Below are 24,343 nucleotides of genomic sequence, written 5' to 3' on the forward strand. Positions count from 1 at the left end.
AAATGGGAAGGCTGCTAGTTGTTCTAGAGTTGTTGTGATGGACATTTCCTCTTTTTCTACATAAGTAGTAGCTCACATAGAGTGGCATTTCTTAAATGTTGGTATGCGAAGGAGTCCCTAGGGATGCTTGCTAATAATACCGGTTCCTGGGCCCACTTTCAGGGACTGATTTTGCAGCTGCACTGTGGTGGGGGTCTGGTGATTTTTATGAGGGTGTCTAAAAGCTGTGGTGCCCCAGAACCGAGGAGCAGAAGGGCCGTGATCTGGTTGGGTGCTTTCCTGGAAGCTGTATTTGCCCAGCAATCACATTTTTAGAAACGCTTAGAGTTGATTGAGCGTTAATGTTGATTGAGGGAGTTGGTGGAGATTATGGGGGTCTAAAGTTTCATGCAGCCACTCTGATGGCCCTACTCCGTGAGAAACACCATCAGAGAGTATTAGAATGTCATTTTACAGAGGAAGACTAAAAGGCCCAGAGAGGTTAAGCGACTTCATCAAGGTCACACAGCTAGTTAATGGCAAGTCTGAGACTGTGACCAAGTACTCTGGTTCTCCATCCAGTGTTCCTATTCACTAAACACCTGTTTCTGTGGGGTGACTGACTAGGGGGGGAGAGGGGTGAGAGAAGGCTAGTGAGAATTGAAGGGAGCTGGGCCCATAGTCCCTGAGGGTAGGGCAACAATAAAAATTTTGTCCTCTTTGAAAACGGAGTCAGAATTAGGGGTAATTTTGGCTTGGAATTCAAATGGCCAGGCAATTGCTATTAAAATCGTTAATAGTGTTACTTTCTAAAGGCAAGATGTCCCTCCTACACAAAAAATATTTCAAGTGTAAGAGTTTTGTCTTTTTTTTTTAAACCCCAGGGAAGGTATATCGTCTAAGGGAGCTCACGTTTCAGATTTTCTTCCTAGTAACAAAATCCTCATATTGGCTCTTAGCTGTTGGTGGCAGTTCGTGGTGCCGCTGTGGACGTGGGCAGAGGCCAGCGGCGGCGGGACTGCGGCAGCGCGGGGCGGCAGGCACTGCGGGCGGGGGCACTGCAGCACCGCGGCCCTCGGCGGCCGGGCAGCGGCCCGCTGGAGGGGGCGCTGTGGGCACCATCAAGCGTCCTTTTGTCAGCGCGCACCGCCAGGAGAACTCTCATTTCCTCCCAGCCTCGTGCGGGAAATGGATTTAATTCTGACTGCAGCGCTGTAAGAGACGAGCGGGAACGAATGCCTTTTGTCAAGGACTGACAGCCTCTGTTGTCTGTAACCACCAGTGACGCGGAGAAGCTGCATTGCTGGTGGAATTCCGGGCAGCTCTGTCAAGTGCGGGGCTGCAGGATGGGGAGAAATCGTTGCTCTGCAGATTAGCTGAGTGCATTTGTTTAATCAGATCCAAAAAAGAAAAAGGAGGAAAAAACGACGAAACAAAAGAAAAACAACAACAGCCCACAGTGGAAGACCAGAGATGGATGAGAAGCCGTGCAGAAGGTAAGCCCGTCTCCGGAATGGACACCGTGGGCTTGCCTTCGTTTTGTTTATTTTAATGGCATTTGAGACCTTACAGCATCCTTCCACCGTGCGGGAGCGGGCTGGTCCAGGTGGGTGAGCTTCAGTTAGTGAGTGCGCCTGCGATGCAGCCCTCGCCCGCGGCTGTGTTTTTGCCTAAAGGTTTCTGTTGATGATGTAACATTGGAGGTTCTTTGGAAAGCCGGGCTGCGTGCAGAGCGCTGGACTCTGCCCGGGGACTGTCGCCAGCTCTAAGCGCAACGTCTGACAGGTGGGGCTTTCTTCTCCGCCCGGCGGGAGGGTGGCAAGCCGCGCCTCGCAGGGCCGCCGCCCTCCCAGGGAGTCGTGCGAGGCGCGCTCTGCGTGGCTGGGCGCGCTCCCCGGGCCTCGCCATCGCCCCAGCGACGAGCTCCGCCGCAGCTGCGGCGCGAGCAGGTGCGGCGTCGCCAGCCGCCTGCTTTTGGAGCCAGAGAGCTGGCAAATGTGCGGGTCCCGGTGGGTTTGGATTTTTATGGGACTCCACCACTTTGGAGGGAAAAAAGGCCACTGTCCCCGAGGAGGTCTTACCAGTCTGTTCATCTCTTAGCTTCCATCTTCCCGCTTCCCTCCCCTCTTTCCCCCGGCCTCCCCTCCCTCCTGCACTACGAGAGGAGGCCGCCCTCGGTCCCGGGAGCGGGGGCCCGCATCAGCTTGTTTTGAAATCGCGACTACAGCCTTACCTGGTGTTGGGGGAAGGGTGGGAGGGGCAGGCTGCTTTAGGATGCAGATCAGGCGCTCGGGTCTAGCCTATTGTCTCGCCTTTTCTCCCCCTTCCTTTTCTTCTCTCATCTCCACCCCTGCCCCCCCGCCCCCACTCCCAGTAAAAGCGGGGGGGGGGGAGAAAGAAAAAAGCCCCAACCTACACCCTATATCAAATTCTTTTAAAAATTGTCATTTATCTGTGACAGATGATTATTACCCATCTGTTTCTTTACGCCCACTCTTCCCTCTTGCAGTTTGTCGTTTAAAATTCAACGGACGCAAATGAGCTTTATATCAGAAATCAAATCTCCGTTTCCTAAATGGACACTTCGTGTTTTATGAGTAACCCCAAAGGAGGGGAGCAAATGATTGGAGAGGGTGGACTTCAGTCCTTTTACTTCTAGGGTGTGGGTCCAGCTGGGATACACGAGATTTTTAACTTGGGCAGTGAGGGATGTCCTCATGAATGGGATGTGAAAAGGACGTTTCATTTTAAGGGACAAATAGTTGGTCAACATTTGAAGTGAAAGTGCTTTAAATGAGTAAGACCTGAGAGGTCACTGAAGTTTCAGACTTACAAGTCACTCTGCCCACTAGCATATGAATAGTATGTGTTAGAGATTTTCAGACCATTTAATATTTTCACTTTAGAATGTTGTACCTTCATTCTGCAGTGTGACCAGACTTTCTCAATGCCTGTGGACCAGGATCTGGCCCAAACCCCCACCTGCAATAGGGCACAGTAAAAGCATACTTTTCAGTGCTAGCATGATGTCAACAGCCCTATGTTCTTTTTTGTCCATCGATTTGCTTAGCCCTGTTAGAAATGTGCTTGTCACATTCACAATACACTACATGGCCTGAATTGACACACTGCATGTAGTTTCTAGGCTGGGGCTGAATTGGCTTAAATGGTAGCATAGTGCTGGAATTAATAAATCTCAGCTATTCTTAAGAGTTTACAGGTGATCAACTATGTTTGTTGGCAGAGAGTTTAATGTTAAGATTTTAAATATATATAAAAAAAGACTTTGATAAATATATCTGTTACCTACTTTGTTCCACAAGGGATTTAGGACAGTTTACAGAAATTCATAAAATATAGAAAAGCAGACTAAGTAATAGATAGGAAAGAAAAAAGGAAACTAAGCATAGAGACATCAAATGGTATTAAAAATGAGACAAATACAAAAATACAAGCATAAGACCCTCTATACCTTTCATGAGAGGGAAAAAATTCCAGCTCTGAACTTTCTCATAGCTCTTGCAAAAAGGGAATTGAGCAGCCCATGGCTCATGTGTTTTATTTGTTGACTCATTCACTCACTTGTCCACTCAGCAAGCATTCAGTGAGGACCTACTATGCGCCATGTCCTGTGAGACACAGACATGGTCTCTGCCCTGACAGTATTTACAGAGAAATGCGAGAAACAGACATTCATGAAGAAATCTCTCCAGTGAATATATACTCCTAATTACAAATTGTGATAAGAGCTGTGCAGGAAAAGCATGAAACACAAAACATCACATGTCCAGAGCGTAAAAATACAAAATAAAAACTTCTCAAGAGAAGTACAACAATTCTTGATTCTAAGAGCAGAAGGGAACTTTTTTCAAATACGTTACAGTATTTGGGATGATGTCTTCAATCATGTCCTTGTCAGACACAAAGGGTGGGTTGCTTTTGGCTGTTTTCTTATAGTGTCCCTCCGTGTGAGCTCATATCACATTACAGGTCTCTCAGACCCTTGCAATTCTGAGGATAGATGTATTTTGAGAGATCTGTGTCTTCTCTAAAATTAGTGGTTTCGTTTCAGTGATAATCTTAAGTAATGTATAATAAAAATGTGTTCTGGTTCATCTTGACGGCCACCCCAAAACCAATGCTGGGGACTGTGTTTGCCTTTCTATCTTCCTATGTGAGCCAGAGGCAGGCCTGGTGGCTCAGTTTACAACATGGATAAAAGGAGGGGAATTGAAACAGAAGCATGTGAAGAGAGAGGTGAGCCTGCACAGGGCACAGGCTTGCCGAACTCAAGAGAACAGCTTCTGGTGACTGCAGCTGTACTGGCGAGGAATGCAGCTCTCACGCCAGTTCTACCTGCACAGGGACCAAGTCTCAGCAATTTATTAGCAGAAGGCATTACAGTAAAAACACAATGAAAAAGTTGCCCTTGCTGGTTTCAACAATCATTGGATTAGATCTCCATAACCCTGTAATAACTACCTTATGTCCAAAGCAATGACACAGGTGATTTGGTATAATTGTTAAGTGGAGCCAGACTGCCTGACTTCAAATTCATTTTTCTACGTACTAGCTGTGAGACTTTGGGCAAGTTAGTCAACCTCTCTGTTTCTCAGTTTCCTTTTATGGTAATATGTTGATAAATTTGTGGTATTGATTTCATAGTGATATTGGGAGGGTTAGAGGTATTTATTACATGTGAAATGCTTGGAGCATGTAGTCAGGTTCAGTAAATGTTAGCAATTATTACTATTTTTATTAGTATGAAATGGCTCCTCATTTATGTAGGCTCTCCGGGATGGTTTGATCATAGAATTTTTCATTCTGATATCTCATTATCTTCAAGTAGGGAACACATTTTTGAGATTACTAATGTTGTTTTGCACAGCATGCTTTATGCATGGTCTGCATTCGTCAAAACTAGGAGAATAACATGTAGTAATGAGACCTGAGGCTACTATGTCTTTCCATCGTTAAACCCATTGTGGTATTGTAGTTTTAGCAAAACAATACTTTCTGTTGCAGTGAATTAATTTGATCAATTTGACATGTTAAAATTTGATAGTTGTATTTATTTGCACAATTTGTTTTGGCACTTTAGTTATGTAAAAGCTATAAAGTATAAGTGTTTAGAATTGGTCTTGATGAGTGTACCTATTTAAGTTACATTTTAATAAAAGTGACTTAGGTCAACTCTGGGCCCTTGAAAATTTTTTTCTTCAAAAAGGATTTCTATGTAGTTTATGCATTTTGAACTGTGTACAAGGACACACACAAGATTCTCAGAATAGAATTTTGAATCTCTAGAAGAGAAAGTGCAGCCCAACATTTGACCCCTACCTTGACTACCATAGTTTTAGCCTGAAAGAATTTTAAGGCGGTAATACCCAAAACTGCCTCAGTCTTCAACAACAACAGCAAAATCCCACAGATTCAAAGAACCCCCATGGAATGGCAAGCTGCCTGCAAAGACTCATCCTGACCTATCCTCCAAGATGAGCTACACATGGAGGGTTTGCCAGTGATAATGGAATGAGGTGAAAAGAAAAGTCTATTCCCCATGGAGAACAGTATTTGATTGTGTGGATTAAAACAAGTTCATGGATTATATTGTTCAAATCTATCTGTAAATTTTCTTTGTCCCTAAGTGATCTTTCAGAGATTGCAAGAAATACATTAGTCTCCCATTATTATTGTTTTTTGGGGTAGTTTTTCTTTTGATATATATGTATTATAGACATATACATAAATATGTCTCTCTCTCTCTCTCTCTCTCTCACACACACACACACACACACACACACACATACATGAGTTATATTGGATGCTGTGTTGATAGGGCCCTGATTGCCTGGAACTGATGGGTTAATTTTTTTGGGATGAGGGCCTTTCAGTGCTAAAACCAAGACAGTGCCAGGCAAAGGAAGACAGAGACAGATTCAGTTTAGTTTTAGAGAACAGGGAGTGAACAATGGGCCCAGATTCTTTAAGGACTTTTTAGAAATATGGTCCAGATGGTGCCACCCAATATTAGCCAGCCTATGGTTCAACAAGGGTCCCTCCTGGGAAGAAGCAGGGATGTTCTCCCAGTTGAGTCCTAGAATATTCCTCAGGTCCATTGCACCGGATGGGTTGTGACATGGTCAGGGAGGGCAGGGTTGTAAATCAAAGGGCTCTAGGAACTCTATCAGCACCTTCTACCTTGAGTATCTGGACCCCCAATCTTGACATGTGCTGAGGGAGTCCCCAGTAAAGTGGGGCTTTAACATAGCCAGCTTCAAACCAAGTCAGTTCCAATCACCCCAACAGTTGCAGCTAAAATTAAAGATCATAAATACATAAATAAATGCCACTTGGCCCAGCAGTAAATATCCCAAATGTATTTGATCTGACATAGGACCTCACCCACAAGCAACCCAGGCAAGACCTGGAGGCCAGGGAGTTTAGAATATAGTTGCCAGAAAACAAATTTCAGTATTCCATGTGATAGCTAAAATGATCTTCCCTAAGCCCAGCCTTGAAGTAGCAGGATAAAACTTACAAGACAGGTAGCAAATCCCTCTGGCTTCTATGAGTGGCAGCTTTAAGGACCATTTGACACCCTCTACCATATCCTCACACACATACATATGGGCAACTGACTGGACCAGGCATGGCTCTATGAAAACTTGTAATCTCAAGGGTGGCGGCCATGTTAGACCAAACAGGTGAGGAGAACAGGGTAAGAAAACCAACCAAACAACCAACCAACCAACCAACCAACCAACCAACCAACCAACCAACCAACCAACCAGCCAACCAGACAGCAAAATCCCCCAAAACCCAAAAAAACAGACATGAGGGAAATCATGGCTCATCCCCCTATGTCCCTTGCCAATTTAAAGAAGAAGCCACTGGCTCCCTTGAGACGGCCACAGTGATTCTAGTTCTAGTAGCTTCTGTGAGGCCCAGTTAACTTAGGTCCCTATGCTGATGAGGTGGCCCTCCATCTTACCTGGGCTAGTTTGCTTGGGTTTCTGTTTCACACAGCCACACTGCTCCTTTATCCACAGTGACTCTTCCTAAACAAAAATCGAATCTCGTCATTCCTCTGTCCTCAGGATACAGCCTAAACTCCTTACCTACCTTTCCTGCTTACATCTTCATCCTTCACACTCTACCCCCTAGATAGGCTGAACCATCATCTTTCTGAATATTATCCTGCACCCTCCCTCTCCCCTTGGGCAACTTCCATACCTTTCACAGGCTCTTTTCTTCACCTTATATACCCTCCCCCCACTTTTTGTCTGGCAAATTGGTTCTTTGAGAAAGCCAACCAATACACAAACTTCTAGTAAACCTACTTAAGATAAAAAGGAAAAATATTTGCAATATTAGAAATGATATGTGAAACAAAGAGGAGAAAAGAGATTTAAAATCATAAGAACACTGTGCATTATTGGATAATAACATATGTAAAAATCTTGATGAAGTGGACAATTTTCACAGAAAATATGAACTACCAATATTTACTCCAGAAATCGAATGTCATGTTCCTGGATGGGAAGAATCAACATTGCAAAGATGTCCAGTCCTCAGATTCTGCTGTGTGGAGATCCTGCCTTCCTGGTAAACAGAAGTGATGCAGATTTGTTCCTATTTTTACACTCCTTTGGTAATTTTCTGTGGATCTTTCAAAGGGGTAGTTAAATACTTGTGCTGAATTGTGAATCATTTTATTGATGGAAAAACCAATATGTGTGCATTGGAATGTCACTTGTAAATTGTTTTTCTCAAAGAACAAAATGAAGTTATTAAACTTTGAATGCATGGGGACTTTATGAAGACAGAATTTCATTTAACAATGGACATGACTTTCTGCCTCTATTATTTTATTGAGTTTGAATTTCATCCTGTTTGATTTGTTTGCTCAGCATGGAGCCCATATAAGAATCTCTTGACTTTTACTTTCAAAAAGCTATGGTGAAAAGACACCAGGAAAGTGAGGGCGTGTTCAGTTCTTTCCTTCTTGCCTTGTGTCAGATGGCAGAGCATCCACACTGATTATCGCAGCATTCCTTTATTTAGAATACATTCTTCTTCCCTCTTAGCACCACATTTCTCTTAGATCCTTCCAACACCCTCATTTGTGTCCTAAATTAGCTACATCTGTTACCATAGTTATGCAGTATCCAGCTTAACCCATTCCATGCTCGTTTCAACAGTACCGTGCATGAGACTGCCTTTCTCGTATTTTATAAAACATACCATTATTTTTCTTTCTTCTTCTCCTGTCCCCAATCTTTATTGTTTTTTAAGGCAATACATATGCATAGTTAATAAATCACACAGGACTGAAGGACTTCTAACAGAAAGCAACAATTCCTGCCCCAAATCCTTTATCCACAGGCAAACTTTTAGCTTTGTTTTCCATTCTGCTATACTCATAGTTCCCTCAGTATCTCAAAATAATATGCAGATACTGCTGTTTCTGAATTTCGATCATTGTCTAATGACTTTCTGCCATGAAAGTCGAGGGTGTAACTTATTTACACCACGCTTACATCTCCTCACCTCCTTTCATCCTTGCCACTCCAGACAATGCATTTATGAAAACCAGATTTTGCATTGCATGGACTGTTGATTGGGCCCTTTGACTCTCTACCTTGTAAGATAAGGGCATTACCACCACCTCTCCTTTCCTGCTTTCTCCTTCCCTCTAGCTGAAAGTTTACTTTTGCATTATCAAAATGGATAAAATATTCATTGCATTCCATAACCATAGTTGGTTTCCATGATTATAAGGTCATTCTAAAAGCTGAAAACCCTTAAAGTGTTCATTACCTAATGGGGTTGATATTGCTCACTGCACAATAAGTAACATGCTAGTAGTTCCTATCCTTCTCAGGGGCTCCACTCTTGGGCCACTCACTGGAAAATGAAGTCCAAATGGATTTTGTTACGTTGGGGACACCAGCACCCTCATAGCTGTGCTAGTTTACACCCCCACAGTCTGTGCAATTTCTCTAAGAAGACCCATCCAATGGTCAAGTGGATAAATTCAGAACTAGCAGTATGTGCACCCTGTTTTGAGGGACAGATACAGAGGTAATGACAGCTGAGTGCCTGGCTGTGGACCACTGTACGTGGAGGTAGGAGAGGGAGTGGGCAGGGTCTGCTGCTCCCCATAGAGACCTGAAATGTGTGCCCCTGTGTTCAGCGTCCTTTCTCCCTGCCCTCCGTAATACCTGCCATCTTCATGGCCCTGCTAGACAGATCACCTGCCTCCTTAGCTCCAGCATCCTCTGCCTGAAATCTAGGCTGAGGTTTCTTTTGCTTTCAAACATTAGTCACCAGTTCTCTGTCTTCTTTTTGTCCTTCAGAAACTCGTTGAAATCTCTCTTCTGCTAATGGCCTGCGTTTATGTTGTTCATGTGGGATTATATATTTGTATCCCCTTATGATCAATTTAATGAGGACTAAGGAGAGAGAGAAACCTAGGGACCAGGTGGATTAGGCCTGCCATCTTGAATTAGAAGCTGAGGACATAAATTTCCAATCAAACTCTACACAGTAGTGAGAAAACACACCACTAGCATGACCATGCTTTATATCCAAACCCTTGTGAAGTTTTCTTTTTCTTTGTTATGAAAATGCCTTCAAATAGCTGCAGGATCTTTCAACTCACTAGCATCTTCTCCCATCTAGAGAAGTCCAGAAACTCTGAAACATTCTTCTACCCCATACAGAGATGATGTGCTTTTAGTTTACACAAATTCTGCCAAGCTCAATTGCTTCTCTAGACTCCAGAAAAGTGGAAGTGACAAGTTAGAAAGGAGAGTCTGGCTAATAGTCTAAAAGAGATTGGGATACAAATGAGGATTAAGAGAAGATGAAAATTTCTCCTAGGGACCTGGGTGGTAGTTATTGGCTAAATACTAGACAAGATCAGTTTTCGGAGTTGCCCATAGTTCATTTAGGCCCAGCAAGTAAGAACCTAACAGAGAAAGTAAGTGAACTAACTGATTGTCCTCACAAGGGGAGGGGCTGCTGGTTTTCTTTACCTGGATGAGAAGGAGGGACCTGGAGGTGCCAAAGGCTCTTTGTTCAGAAAGTAAATCTGCACAAGAAAATTCAGTTGCTTCTGTTTCCATCTCATTTGGAGATTATGCTTCATTTTTCAGCCTTAACAATCATCATTAAGACTGAAAACCATTTTAGGATCCTGCTATATATACCGGTGTATCTTAACATTGTTAAAGTCACAGTCTGTCAAACTATTGTCGGCTTTGAAGCCTGTACTTGCCATATTTAGTTCTGAACTGAAGACCTATCAAGATTAAGCACGTCAGAGAACTTTTAAAAAATCTCCTTTTAAAAGTCTATTATATTTATGGATCCAATGATACACTATGTAGGCTTTATCTCAGAATCATTTTTATGGGGGGATAAGGAGGGTTAGAGGTGAATTAAGATAGGCGGTAAACTGATAATTCTTGAGGTTGGGTATCATCTATCATCTAAACTGGCACTTGTCAGAGTGAAAGGAGGTGCAATTAACAATTACACCGGAACAAGAGGCATAACCTGAACTCTCTCGGGCAAACTGCAGTCTGCTCAGAAGCTAGGTGGTGCATCCTTGGGGCTCATTAGAGTGTGCTCTCTAATTTTGCATACTTTCCAACTTTTCCATAATTAAAAAATGTCTACTGCTTTGTCCTGTTCTCTGTTTTATTAAAATCGGACTTTTTCATTTTAACTTTAAACCCCAAATGAAAATAGCTAGAGAATATTGTTAAAGGACAAATCTATTAAGCTGGTTTGTAATAATGAGATTAAAATGCATAGATTCTGCACTGGGACACCCAGGAAGCAATATTTAATTTAGTTGAGAATGTTATAAAGCAGATCCATAGCCTTACTTATGCCAAGAAGCCTTGTTTTTATTGTAAATTGGGATCATCAGGGTTTTAGGGTGGATGAAGCCCCAGAAAGATCAAATCCGCTGGGAAATGAGGAGCAGGCCAAGAAAGCAGGCTTCTATTTGCAGAGCCAGTCCCCATGCTGATCTGTAACTATCGTGGTGTCTCCCCTATTTGAGGTTCGTCATTACCTTTTACCTGCTAAAATATTCTTTCAGTTAGTAAGGTTTTGAGAAGGTCTCCATTCTCCCTTTGTAATTCTCATGGCCCATCATCACGTGATTTAGTAATGTTTTTGCTGCTGAGGTGGTGTGAGCGAGGCTCTTGGGCAAAGCAGTGCGGGTGGGCTCTGCCTTTCAGAATGCCAGTCATTTCGATTCTGCCAATCAGAGGGCTCAGGTGTCTGTGGGTTTGGAATAAGGTCCTTTATGCCCTATTCAAGGAGGGGCTGAGATGGATGACTGCCCAGCTCCCAGATGGCACCTTGAAAGGATCCTGGGAGTATCAGGCAAGGTAGTGCATCATAGCTGGGTTCTTTCTTTTTCTTTTTTTCCCCTCCCAAATAGCATCATCAGCAGTGCCTGGGAAATTGTTAGAAATGCAGATTCCCAGGCTCTGCCTCAGACGTGAACTGGGTTCTTTCAAGGCTAGAATGCTGCTACTATAGGATCAGAAACCAGGTTTTTAAAAATGATTTATTCTTATGTTGCTGATATATTTACTATTGTGCTGCCCCAGTATTATACAGCAGGTCATTTTTTTTTTATTTTTTAAACACTCATGTATAAAAACTATGTGGTGACCACAGCTGGAGTCTGGGTCCTCTGCAAAAATACTCTGGTGTGGGTCTAAAGGTCACTTTTAAATTTACTTGCTTTTTTAAAAAAATCAAGCCTATTGAGATATAATATACATATTGTAAAATTCACCTTTCTTAGATGTATAGTTCTATGAATTTCAACAAATATATATAGTCATGCCACCTCCACCACAATCAAGCTAAAAAAAGTTCCCTCACGCCCCTTTGTAGTGAATCTCCCTTATTCACCCACAGCCCCTGGCAACCACGCATCTGTTTTTGGTTTTGCTTTTTCCGGAATGTCATATAAAAGGGATCACGCAGTGTAGCCTTTGTGTCTGACTTCTTTCACTTTTCAGAATATTTTTGAGATTCATCCATGTTGTTACTAATAGTTAATTTCTTTTGATTACTGAGTAATATTTCTTTGGATGGCTGCAACGACCATAATTTGTTTGGCTATTGACCCATTAAAAGACATTTGGGTTATTTCCAGTTTTTGATGATTGTGAATAAAGCCACTGTACATATCGGCATGCAGGTTTTCGTGTAAACACGATGACAATTCTCTGCCATGTGGTATGGTAAACACATGCTTAACTTTATGAGAAACTGTCATATGGTTTCCAAAATGGCTGTACGTACCATTTTGCATCCCCACCAGCCGTGTATGAGATTCCCAATTGCTCTGCATTTGGCATTGCTTTATCTTTTCTTCTTTTTTTAAAAAAACTTTAACCATTATTCTAGGTGTGGGGTAGTATCTCATTGTGGTTTTAATGAGTATTTCTCCAATGATCAATGACAGTGAGCATCTTTTCATGAGTTTGAATGTCACAGCATCTCTTCTTTGGTTGTTTCTTGTTTTTTAAATGTCAGTAAGGCTCTGCCATTCTAAAGCAAACAGGGGAAGCATGTTTCCTTAGTCTCAAAGGGGGAACAGAAGCATAATGTGGGGGAGTGGAATGAGGGGATGTGGGGAGAGCTGCCTAAGAGGAAGGCGAAGTGGTGGGGAGAAGCCACATACTGGAGTATCTGATGCTTCTCTCATGCAAAGGCCACTTCCGGAGTTCTCTGGAGGATTTTGTGGTTGGTATTATGGGAGGCTGCTCCTTAGGGAGGGAGAGAAGAGGAAGAGAAGAAGACAGCCATAATATTGATTCCATTATTTTTTATTTGCGTACTCCAAGTTCTGGTCTTTATGCCTTCAGTTCAGTGATATCTCCTTAAAATAGATAAATTTGGTCCAGACAACAGCCCTACTGCTGATTTTTTTGGGGGAGAGGCGAAGGGCAGTTACATAAAAGATGTTCAAGAAAATGTATATTTAAATTTGATTGATGTAGGGACTGGAGGAGATATTTGTACAGCCATGTTAACAGTAGCCCTATTCACAACAGATAATACATGGAAGCAACTCAAATGTGGATAAGGAAAATGTGGTATATACATACAATGGAATATTATTCAGCCTTAAAAAGATAGTAAATTGTGACATATACTACAACATGAATGAACCTTGAGGACATACACTAAGTGAAATAAACCAGTCACAGAAAGACAAATACTGTATGATTCCTGTTACATGAGGTACTTAGAATAGTCAAATTCATAGAGCTAAAAAGTAGAATGGTGGTGGCCAAGGGCTGGGGTAGGGTGCAGATGGGGTTATTGTTTAATGTGTATAGAGTTTCAGTTTTACAAGATGAAAAGAGTTATGGAGATGGATGGAGGTGATGGTTGCACAGGATTGTAAATATTTAATATCACTGAGCTGTACACGTAAGAAAGGGTTAAGATGATAAAATTTATGTTATGTGTATTTTACAACAATAAACATTTTTTAAAAATATGATTGAGGTATACTAACGATGATGAGTAATTTATCACAGTGATAGGTATGTTTGTAAGGTGTGACTATGCATATCAGTCAATCAGTTAGCCAAAAAATGTTTACTGAACACCCTCTATGAGCAGTTACTGTTTCAGGTCCTGGAGGTGCCACGTTGAATCAGCAGGTCACACTCTAGTAAGGAGAGAAAGATGCTAAACATACAAACAAACAAGGCACTGATACTTGTTATGCAAATGGTAAGTTCAGGTAATGAGGGAGAGTGACCAGAGGAGGGTGCTTAAGCCAAAGTGGCCAGGGAAGTCTTTTCTGGGAAGGTGACAGAGTTAACACAGGTGGGTTAGTGGGCTGTGTTGGAAGATGAGGTAGTGCTGGCTGATTGCAGGCATTTTATTCTGTTATTTGAGATGACACCATTAGCTGAGAGTAGGGCTGAGGAGAGTGTGGAAGAGATTTGAGGAGGGATGAGAAAGTGGGAACCGATCCTCTTGAAGAGTCTATACACCAAGAAAGGGCAGGTTGCCTGGCAATGTTAAGAAATCATCTGAATGAGAAGCGTGGAGGGAATTTTGAAATGAGTCCTGTCCGCATAGTTGTGGGCAAGGATCAACTGCTCAAACGCAGGCCGGGAGCAAGGTCATGTAGTGTTTAACCAAAGGTGGGGCCCTGCGAGGCGAGAACAGCAGAGAGAGGGACAGAGGAGGGAAAGGTATTTTGCAAGGGAATGGTTAGCAGCTGGACTAGTTGTTGAAGCTAGGTGAGGAGGGATGTGAAGAGTGGAGTGTGAAATAGTGAGTAGAGTGGAGATAGTGAAAAAGGGAGTAGAAGGTCTCAGGGATGTTGGAGAATCGCTAGAGAGGGGATATTAGAGTAGTTGGGCTAGAAGGGGATGGTCAAAGAGTAGGATGTGAAATCCAGATGTTGGAGCGGTGATCTTATTGCTGACAGCAAGATCTAGGGTATATGAGCACGGGAGTGGGTGACTAAGGCTGGGGGAAAAAGATGATTGGTGTTAGAGGCCAAGAAAATGTGAGGCTGGGTGTTGGGTGGATCGTTGTGTGGATATGTATTGGAAGTCATCAGGAAAGAGAAAGGATAGTGATGGAGGGGAAGATTGTGAAGTCATCAGTGATGAGGGGAGTGCCTGGGAGAGTGGTAGAGAATAGCCATAAGTGGGTGTGATGGTTTATCTAATTGGAAAATGCATCTTCCCAGGACAATGAGGTCTTTGCAGCAGTAGAAATGGATGGAGATGAGTGCAGGGCACAGAGGAGACTGTCTACATGGCACCCAGGCCCTGAGTATGTAGGATATGCGCTGTGAGAGAGCAGTGAGCTCAGGGGAGCCAGGCTTTAGGGTTTTGATGTTTGGATCGCAGAAATGGGCTTTATGTAGCTGGATTAGGGAATGCTGCAAAGAATTATGTGGTTATTCAATGACATTGGTTTCCAAGCAGGCAGGAAGGTAACCAAGGAGGCATTATTGACTTTGGCCTTGTTGAAAACTCACTCAATGGCAATTAACAGTACCTGGTATTGTTTACCAAAGTACTAGTCTCATGAGAGACCTCCTAGCAGTTCTTGTGAATTATGAGAAGAGAAGGAAAAACTTCCTCTTTTGAGGCTTCTTGTGTTTTCGTGTCATTAATTCCTGCGTCACCCACAGCCATTAATCTCATGGAGGGCACAGAAGACTCTGTCCTTTTGTGTCACCATCTTGCTTTGGCTGTGTGATGACTCCCTTGTCTAGCTTTGCTCTGCCGATGATGACCTTTAACATAATAAACTGCTTATGGGAATAATGAGGACTGATGGAGAAGATGCACTTTCTCATAACTGATGGCGCATGCATTATAACAGAACATCTTTGGAGGAATGAAGATTGTGATGGGAAAGCATGGGGTTTCTCAAACGCATTGTCCAAAATCTCAAAATGCCCCGTACTACCTGTTAACCCTGAGGCGTTTACTTTTCCACCTCTCCAAAATAACTAATTCACTGCCCCTTTTAAAAAACCTCCTTCCCTCCCCACTCACCTTGCGGGTGCCTCTGACTTTACTGAGAGACGGAGGCGATGAGTTGAGTGGCCCTGCTTCTATCAGGGCCTGTCCTTCCTCTGGGCTCTGGGCCGCCTTCCCTCTCATCTTCTCAAAAACACCACTCCAGCAACTGGTTTTTCTCATTTTTGCATCATCAGCCTCTCTCTGTCTCTGGCTCTCTCTCTGTCTCTCTCTCTCCTTTTGTCACTTCCTTTCTTTCTCTCTCTCAATTGCAACATTCCCCTTGGCATTCAGGCATGCTCCAGTATCTCCTACCTAAGCATCTCAGCTACCTTCACATTTTTCTTTATGTTCTCAGCAAAACTCCTTGCAAGAGTTGTCTTTGCTCACTGTCTCACTTCCTCTTCCCCACTGTCTATACTTGGTCCTCTGTCCTCTCTATGCTACCAAGGCTGCTTTGTCAAGGTCACTGATGACCACTATGTTGCCAAATCTAATGACCTCTTCTCTGTTCTTATCTTACTTCACCCATCAGTGGCATTTAAAATGGTGGACCACTTCTTGAAACTTTCTATCGTCTGGCTTCCGGGACCCTTCACTGTCCTGGCTTTTCCTTTACTTCACTGGATATTCCTCCTCTTCCTCTGTGGGCTTCCCTTCCCCTCGACCAGCCCTCTGAGTGTGGAAGAACCCATGACTCCACCCTGGGCCACTCAGTGTTCCTAACATACTCTCCCTCAGGAAGCTCATCCAGCCCTTAGCTTGAACTTCATTTATATACTGAGTGTAAAGTCCCTGTCTCCCCAGAACTCTAGCTTTGTGCCTCTCAAACTTCAATGTGCATACAGATCACATGGGGATTTTGTTAAAATGCAAATTCTAGTTCCATTGGCCTGCGGTGGGTTTTAAGAACCTGCATTTCCAACAAGCTCCCAGATGCTGCTGATGCTGCCAATCTTGGGATCTTACTCTGGGCAGTGTTGAGTGAGAAGGCTGCAGACGTGTATACCCACCTGCCTCCTTGACATTTCCACATGGATGTGTTATAGACATCTTAGACCAAACCTAACATGACCCTGTTAGAGTTCTTGACTTCTTTCCTCAAACCCACTTTTTTTCTGCATCACATTATCCTCCCAGTTGCTCATGCCAAAAATCTTGCAATTGTTTGTATTCCCCCAAAATTCATATATTGAAACCTAATCCCCATCGTGATGGTATTTGGAGGTAATTAGGTTCAGAAATGGGGTTAGGGCCCTTCTAAAAGAGATCTCAGAGAGCTCCCTGGACTCCTCCGCCATGTGAGGACCCAGTGAGAAGATGGCTGTATATGAACCAGGAAGGGGCCATCACCAGACACTGAATCTGCAAGCTCCTTGCTCTTGGACTTGCAGCCTCCAGAACCTTGGGACATACATTTCTGTTGTTTATAAGCCACCCAGTTTATGGTATTTTGTTATAGCAGCCTGAGATGAGTAANAAAGTCCCTGTCTCCCCAGAACTCTAGCTTTGTGCCTCTCAAACTTCAATGTGCATACAGATCACATGGGGATTTTGTTAAAATGCAAATTCTAGTTCCATTGGCCTGCGGTGGGTTTTAAGAACCTGCATTTCCAACAAGCTCCCAGATGCTGCTGATGCTGCCAATCTTGGGATCTTACTCTGGGCAGTGTTGAGTGAGAAGGCTGCAGACGTGTATACCCACCTGCCTCCTTGACATTTCCACATGGATGTGTTATAGACATCTTAGACCAAACCTAACATGACCCTGTTAGAGTTCTTGACTTCTTTCCTCAAACCCACTTTTTTTCTGCATCACATTATCCTCCCAGTTGCTCATGCCAAAAATCTTGCAATTGTTTGTATTCCCCCAAAATTCATATATTGAAACCTAATCCCCATCGTGATGGTATTTGGAGGTAATTAGGTTCAGAAATGGGGTTAGGGCCCTTCTAAAAGAGATCTCAGAGAGCTCCCTGGACTCCTCCGCCATGTGAGGACCCAGTGAGAAGATGGCTGTATATGAACCAGGAAGGGGCCATCACCAGACACTGAATCTGCAAGCTCCTTGCTCTTGGACTTGCAGCCTCCAGAACCTTGGGACATACATTTCTGTTGTTTATAAGCCACCCAGTTTATGGTATTTTGTTATAGCAGCCTGAGATGAGTAAAGCAATAATATATGTTTGTATTTATGTGTATTTAAAGTCTAATTAGCATGACAACACTGTACGATAGATGGCATTATTAATCTAATTTTTTGGATGAGAAAAGTGGACATATAATAGGCAATAAATAAATCTTTGTGGATTGAGTAAATGAACAAACTTTATAACTTATAATAAGGTAACCCTACACAGACCTGCTGTTTATGTCTTTCAAAAATCCAATTCATCCTTTTGGTTTATTTTTGTCCTTTGTTGTAAATATAATAGTCATAGTGCCATTGATATATGTAGAGAATTAGGGAGATAATATCTTATTTTAAGGTTTCTGTGTCCTTGCTAAGCACAAATTACTTGCAAATGTCCACAGGCAAATGTCCAAAGGGTGTGCATGTTACAGAATTTTATCGCCTCTTTGACTTTTTCAAACCACTTTTGACAAGGGTTATGTGCATTTAAAACATTAAAATTATTTTTGTTTGATAATTGCAATATCGTTGTGCCTATGAAGACATTGCGTCTAGTGTGTCCTTGTGAAAAGCAGGGATACTTTTATTTCTCATTACATCACTGCATTTTCTGTAACCAGTCACATATATTGAGATAATGACACTTAAGCTCCGAGATATATTCGTTTCCTAAATTTCCTTTGAGTATGTCACTTTTGAGAGCATTGTGCTCTGTGTTGGTCATCACATGGATGGTGTGATGAGAAGTGGCTGGGGCTCAGGAAAAAGCAACCTACCCCTCAAGTAGGTGGAAGCTAGTTCATACGAAGACATCTGAAGGAACTTGGGTTGTTTAGATTGGAAAAGAGCAGGTGAAGCCACTGCTTTGCTAGGCTGTTTATTTTAAAGGAAATCTTTAATAACTTTATTGATAAAATAAAGACATCTTTTGTAAGGTGAATAATTTACTTTGTTTTATAAGTGTGAGGTTCTCTTAAGGGTGGGAAAGGGAGACATACGTTCAGTATTGTCCTCATGATTCCCATTACTGCCGTCTCTTAAGAATCAGTTGTCTCATCTAGAACTTTCAATACGTCAAGGCAGACACCACAGCAAACAGAACACTGCATTCCTTTTTCTGGTTCAGTTCAAAGAAATATCCTAGGAAGTACGGTTCTTATACATAAATGAGCTCAGAAAAGCTCAAAAGGAGCCCTAAGCATTAGCAAGGGTTTTTCTGTTTTTATGTTTCTGAGTAACATGCGTGAGATGTCACATATGTGAAACACTCCCACTGGAATCCCAGCGTGTCAAAGCAGAAGGGACCATAGAGATCTTCCCGTCCAGCCCCTGGGTTACAGAGATCAGACAAATGAAGCTCAGAGAAGACAAAACGCTGAGGCGAGGTACATAACTACAGGCAAACCCGGGGTTGCTGAAAAGCTGCTCTTCAGGGCATTTCTTTCTAAATGTCAACTTCTTCATTCTTGTAACATCAGAGTTTTCAAGATGCCATTTGATTTCAAGGAAAAGGGATAGGAGGAATATAAGTTCCTTACAAGAATCTAAAATATGGTGGAGGAGATGGGTGGGGCTGAGGCAGGCTCTCCTGATAGCCAAGACTCCATGTTGATCCGTAATTTTCATCCCTGGACAGAGGGAAAAATTCCAATGTGAGTTTTGTTACAATGTTGCAAAGTATGTTAGGTTCCCAGGGCTGCCCTAATGAAGCACTACAAACGGAGTGGCTTAAACCAACAGAAATGTATTCTCTCACAGTTCTGGAGGGTAGGCGTCTGAAACCAAGGTGTTGGCAGGGCCACGCTCCCTCTGGAGGCTCGAGGGAAGAATCCTTCCTTGCGTCTTCCAGCTTCTGGTGGTTGCCAGCAATTCTTGGCGTTTCTTGGCTTACAGCTGCATCACCCCAATCCCTGCCTCCGCTGTCACATGGTCTTCTCCTCAGTGTCTGTCTTTCCTCTGTGCCTCTATTTGTCCAAATCTCCCTCTCCTTATAAGGACTGCCACCATTGGATTTAGGGCCCATTCTAATCCACTATAACTTTATCTTACCTTTCTGCAAAGACCCTATTTCTAAATAAGGTACCATTCACAGGTTCCAGTTGAACATGACTTTTTGGGAGACACTATTCAGCCCAGTATGCAAAGTTACAATGATTTTATGTTTTAACTTTTGCTAAGAATTTATACTTGTACATCCTAAAAAGGTATGTTGTGTCTTTAGTCCAGGAAAGAGAGAAAGAGAGAGAGGGAGGGAGAGAGAGAGAGAGAGGTTGATTCCCAAAATATATCCAGTAGAACATTATTCTCAAGAAATATAACCTGAAAAGTTTTCATGGTCAAGAGAATTTGGGAGACACTGTATTCTATCTTCCTCTCAATGCATCCTCAAGCATCTAGGATATAAAACGTTGGGAAAGGTCCGTAACAAGGACTCGTGTTTACCTACCAATTCCAAAGGTTATTGGACAAGGAACTCCTGTGTCTGTCTTAACAGTCTATATTGATTAAGGATTGCCTCAAGCTTCATGAAACAGAAACTCAACCACAGTAGCTTAGTCCAGTAGGTCTTATTTCCCTCACCTAGCAAGCTCGGAGGCTGGCAGTCCAGGGTTGGCACAGTGGCTTATGATGAAACCAACATGCAGGCTCCTTCTCTGCTGCCTCTCTGTTCTGCCCTGCTTCATAGGTGGTATTCTTTCTCTTGGAAGTTTGTAAACCAGCCACTCCGTTTCCAGTCCCCCAACTACCTTCTAGACAGAGAAGAAGGAGGATGTGGTGAAGGAGGAGGGATAGAATTTCTATCAGGAAATGAGACTTTCCCAGAAATTCCCAGCAGATTTCTGCTTCCACGTTATTGCCTAGGACTGTATCAAATAGTTGCTTCTAGCTTCAGGGAAGCGCAGCGTGGTTTTTCTTTTTTGTTTGTTTTTTAATTTTTGCTTTGTTTTGTTGTTATTGTTGTTGTTGGGCACATTCTACCTTAGACAAAACTGAGGTTCTGTTAGAAAGGAAGACGGGAAGGTGAATGTTGCCTAGGTAGCTGGTGGGGACTGCCACACACATAGTTTCCCATGACATTAGTGACCAGGCGATCGCCCTTGTGCAAAATGTGTCACCATTGTCCTTCACAAGAGAGCGTTTCTGATAGAATTCCAGGTTTGTAGCGTCAGCCTCCAAGCTTAGTCCTCAGTACCACTCAAGCAGTTTGAGTGCCCGTGCTTGTATGTGGGCACCACGGTACACTATGTGCCTTTTACATTATTTAATGGCTTGATGTGTGTTTGCACTCCTAAGCTAATTCCATTTTCTTTAATGTGCTCTAATGGAATTTGGAGCTTCCCTCTCCACAATCCCAGTTCCTTAACTATGTAGCTGCCATGTTTAAAGTAATACACTTGGCATGCCATGTAGAAGCATCGCCGTTTCTTCTGGCCAACATTTAAAGCAATAAAAAGGCAGAGGCTCCCACCTCCTCAGAGACAACGGATATTGCCTTGTGGTCCAGGTGACCTTGTCAGTGGCAGGGGTCTTCAATGATCCCTGCTGTGGTTACATTCTAATCATCAGGGGGAGCCAAAGCGCGTGCCTCCATTCCCGGGCAGGACCTGCAGGGAGGAGCCCATTGTATGAGATGGAGCCAAAAAAATCTCCTTCTGCATTTGGTTCTCCCTCTTTTACTGTGTGTGGTCAGGGAGAGCACACAGGCTGGGGTGGGGATAGGAGGCTAGTTAGTGCAGCATAATGTGGTTTATCTTGATGATGACAGCAGACAATAATGTCAAAGATAAAGATACAGAGATCTACAACAGATTCCAAAAAGGTTGTCCTTCTGATCTCTGCTTGAACATGTGACATTTCTATTCCTACCTCTGGAGATGGGTGAGCAGGAGGAAGGGACCCACACGATAAGGCCATCAGGTCATCAAACCTGAGAACACGAATGCTCTTCACAAGTGATGGCCTCGCGGCCTAGGCGAAAAACAATCACGGAGATTTTGCCATTCTCCATTGTCTGCTATGAATACAAGCTCATTCCTTCTGTTCTGGGTGGCAGTAACCAATCTGGGATGTCAAAACACCTGTTTTTCCTATTAGTAAGAACATGTCAGGAGAAATTTAAAAATCATTAAAATTTTATGCCGTTATAAATTTCTAAGAAAGCACAGGTCACGTGGACCTCATGTCCAAAGGCAGCAGCTGAAAGGAACAAATGTCCGTGTACCATTTTAGTAGTTGGCCTACTGTACAAACAAACAAACAAACAAATTGAATTTCAAATTGTAATCCCTCTGAGTGCAAAGGAGACGATCTGTGTATTACTGAATAATGTTTCAGAAAGGTAAGTCTGAAAATTGTGATTCCCAAGCCACTGAACCACAAAGAGATACTATCCCTGGAAAACGTGTGTAGAAAGTATAAGGGAATAGATAATGTAGCAGAAGACAGGATGAGTTTCTCTTGCCCGAGTGACTGTGCTGCGGCATGATGGGAGAACACGCGGCACCGTGGGAAAGCCTGTGGCACGATCGGAGAGCACGTGCTGTAGAGCTATGGATTGTAGTCTTGAGACTTAGCCGTCCTTGTTTGAATCCATTGTTGGACTCTGAGTTCTTGGAGGGCAGGGACCATTTGCTAAATCTCTGCTGTCTCTAAGCACTTTCCCCGTTGCCTCATTCGGCCTTCAAAAGCTGTGAGATGAGTAAAGACATCAGGAAAGCAATGATGTCCAAGTAAATCCATCCCCAAATCATTTATCTCATCAAAAACATTAGGCTCAAATGCTAATCTGACAGCCCTGGGCTGTGTTCTGTGGTGGGAAGCCCAGCCAGGGGACAGCTGCTGTCTTGCAGGTGAGTGTGGATGAGACCTAGAACTCGGGAATTACAGGGAAATCCCAGAAGCCAGGAGGCTCAGTGAATGTCCTAGGGATTCACAGCTAATGAACTACCAAATAAACACTTGACCCCAGGTATTTTGAATCCCAGGCCAGTGATTTCCTATCTCACCCCAGTCTGGGAGGCAGCAGAGTCAGACTGCCTGAATTAGAACCCCGATTGTCCCCACTTACTAGCAATGTGACCATGGACACTCTCTTTGTTTCTCTTGCTCTGTTTCCTCATCTTGGTGGTACCTACCTCATTAAGGTTATTGTGAGGATGAAAGCAATGAGTGTGTGTGGGGTTAGTGCCTGGCCCCATGAATTCTTCCATAAGTGTTAGCAGCTGCCAGCTCTATTACTACTGATGCTTTTCATGTCTGTATCTTCTTGAAGGCCCCAGAACAAGAAGGAAGCTGAGCAGTATGCTAGGCACTGAAATTGACGAGAATCATCAGAGAGACTTACCATGATAAATAATTCCACTATCCACTGATGAGTGCGGGAAGGGCTCGGAGGCCAGGCCTATTAATTCAGCTTGAGAGATCAGAGAAAACTTCACAAAGGGGCTGACATTCGAGCTGGGCCTTACAAAGCCAGTTGGAACACTCCTGCTTGATTTGATTTCTTCTTGGAAGAATCCTTTTAAGCACAAAAGCTTTTTTGAAAAAGTTATTGGGTGCTATTTTACAAGGGATAATCACAATTGCAGGCTCACTAGTTTGTTATTATTTGAGTTCTGTCAGGGGATATTTATTATTTACAACTTTTCCCTGCCATTTACATAACCTGCAGGTTTTAAAAATAGATTTGTTTCACGGTGAATTTAGATGAAAATATTCCTTGTTTTGGCAATAATTTACAAGGAGCGACATTTATATAATATATATGGTTAATCTGTTTCTCTAACTGTCAACTACAGGGGCTGGACTCAATTTATCTCCTTTCTGCGGGGTCTTTTGTTGTCGTTGGATATCCACCTTACATATGTCCTTGAGAATATGGAAGTGATTAATCATAAAAATAATGACATTCCTTGGAGTAATTGGACATTATAGAAGAGCATCTGCTGTGCTTTGTGAAGAGGGAGGGGCAGGCAATCTTGCAGTCAGCGCAGACAGCAGCTCTCCCTGGGGGAATGCGTTCTGAGGCTGTAGTCTGGCTGTGGATGGGGATCTGGCCCCCAGCATATGGCGTTTTCCCTGCTTTGTGCTGGGACGTTAGAAACCCATGTTAACCTCAGAGATGTGGGCTGTGCCCCAGGAGGAGACAAGCCCCCTTTATGTCTAAGTACCACTTCCATATACCTAAGGCTTCCCCACAGTGTAAACCTGTTCCGTCTCTGGTTCTGTATTTTGTGGCATTGTCTGGAAAAGGGGTGTGGGCATCAGAAACAAAATAAAACGCTAAACTTATAGTAAGGATGGGGTAGGGTCACTTGAATAATTCACCTTAAAATTTTAGGCTCAGTTCCATTCTTGGATTTAAATCTTGAAAGAAGAGAACCAGAGGGCACATTCAAGTCGCCACCAAGTTCTGTTTCATTTGTCTCCTAAACACTCCCAAATCCTCGTACTTTTCTCTGTCTCCCTCATGCTCTGAGCCCAAGCCCCATCATCCCTACCTGGCTATCTGCAGTGGCCTTTAACTGGTCTCCCCACGTCCACTTGTGCCCCATCCCCTGCTCTGTTGTTCACTCTACAGCCAATGTGGGCTTTCAATATGCAGACTGGACCTTGTTATCCTCCTGTTTAAAACTGATTATTGCTTCCAGTTATACTTAGAAAGAAGGCGAAATTCTCC

The 24,343-nt window shown here is 43.1% G+C and overlaps 1 protein-coding gene across 5 annotated transcripts in view; it reads left to right on the plus strand.

The window, feature by feature from the left end:
- Positions 1-931: 931 nt before the first annotated feature.
- The window catches only part of ADD2 (adducin 2), a 103,728-nt gene continuing 80,316 nt past the window's right edge, over positions 932-24,343 (plus strand). For 4 of the 5 annotated variants that reach the window (XM_019647677.1, XM_019647678.1, XM_019647675.1 and 1 more), the window contains exon 1: positions 940-1,475. The gene's annotated coding sequence lies outside the window, so the exon portion shown is untranslated. Of the gene's footprint in view, positions 1,476-24,343 lie in introns of all 5 variants that reach the window. The other variant, XM_019647679.1, reaches the window with a different exon arrangement.

This window comes from Hipposideros armiger, unplaced genomic scaffold, assembly GCF_001890085.2.
Source record: "Hipposideros armiger isolate ML-2016 unplaced genomic scaffold, ASM189008v1 scaffold_114, whole genome shotgun sequence".
In the NCBI taxonomy this organism is placed as follows: domain Eukaryota; kingdom Metazoa; phylum Chordata; class Mammalia; order Chiroptera; family Hipposideridae; genus Hipposideros; species Hipposideros armiger.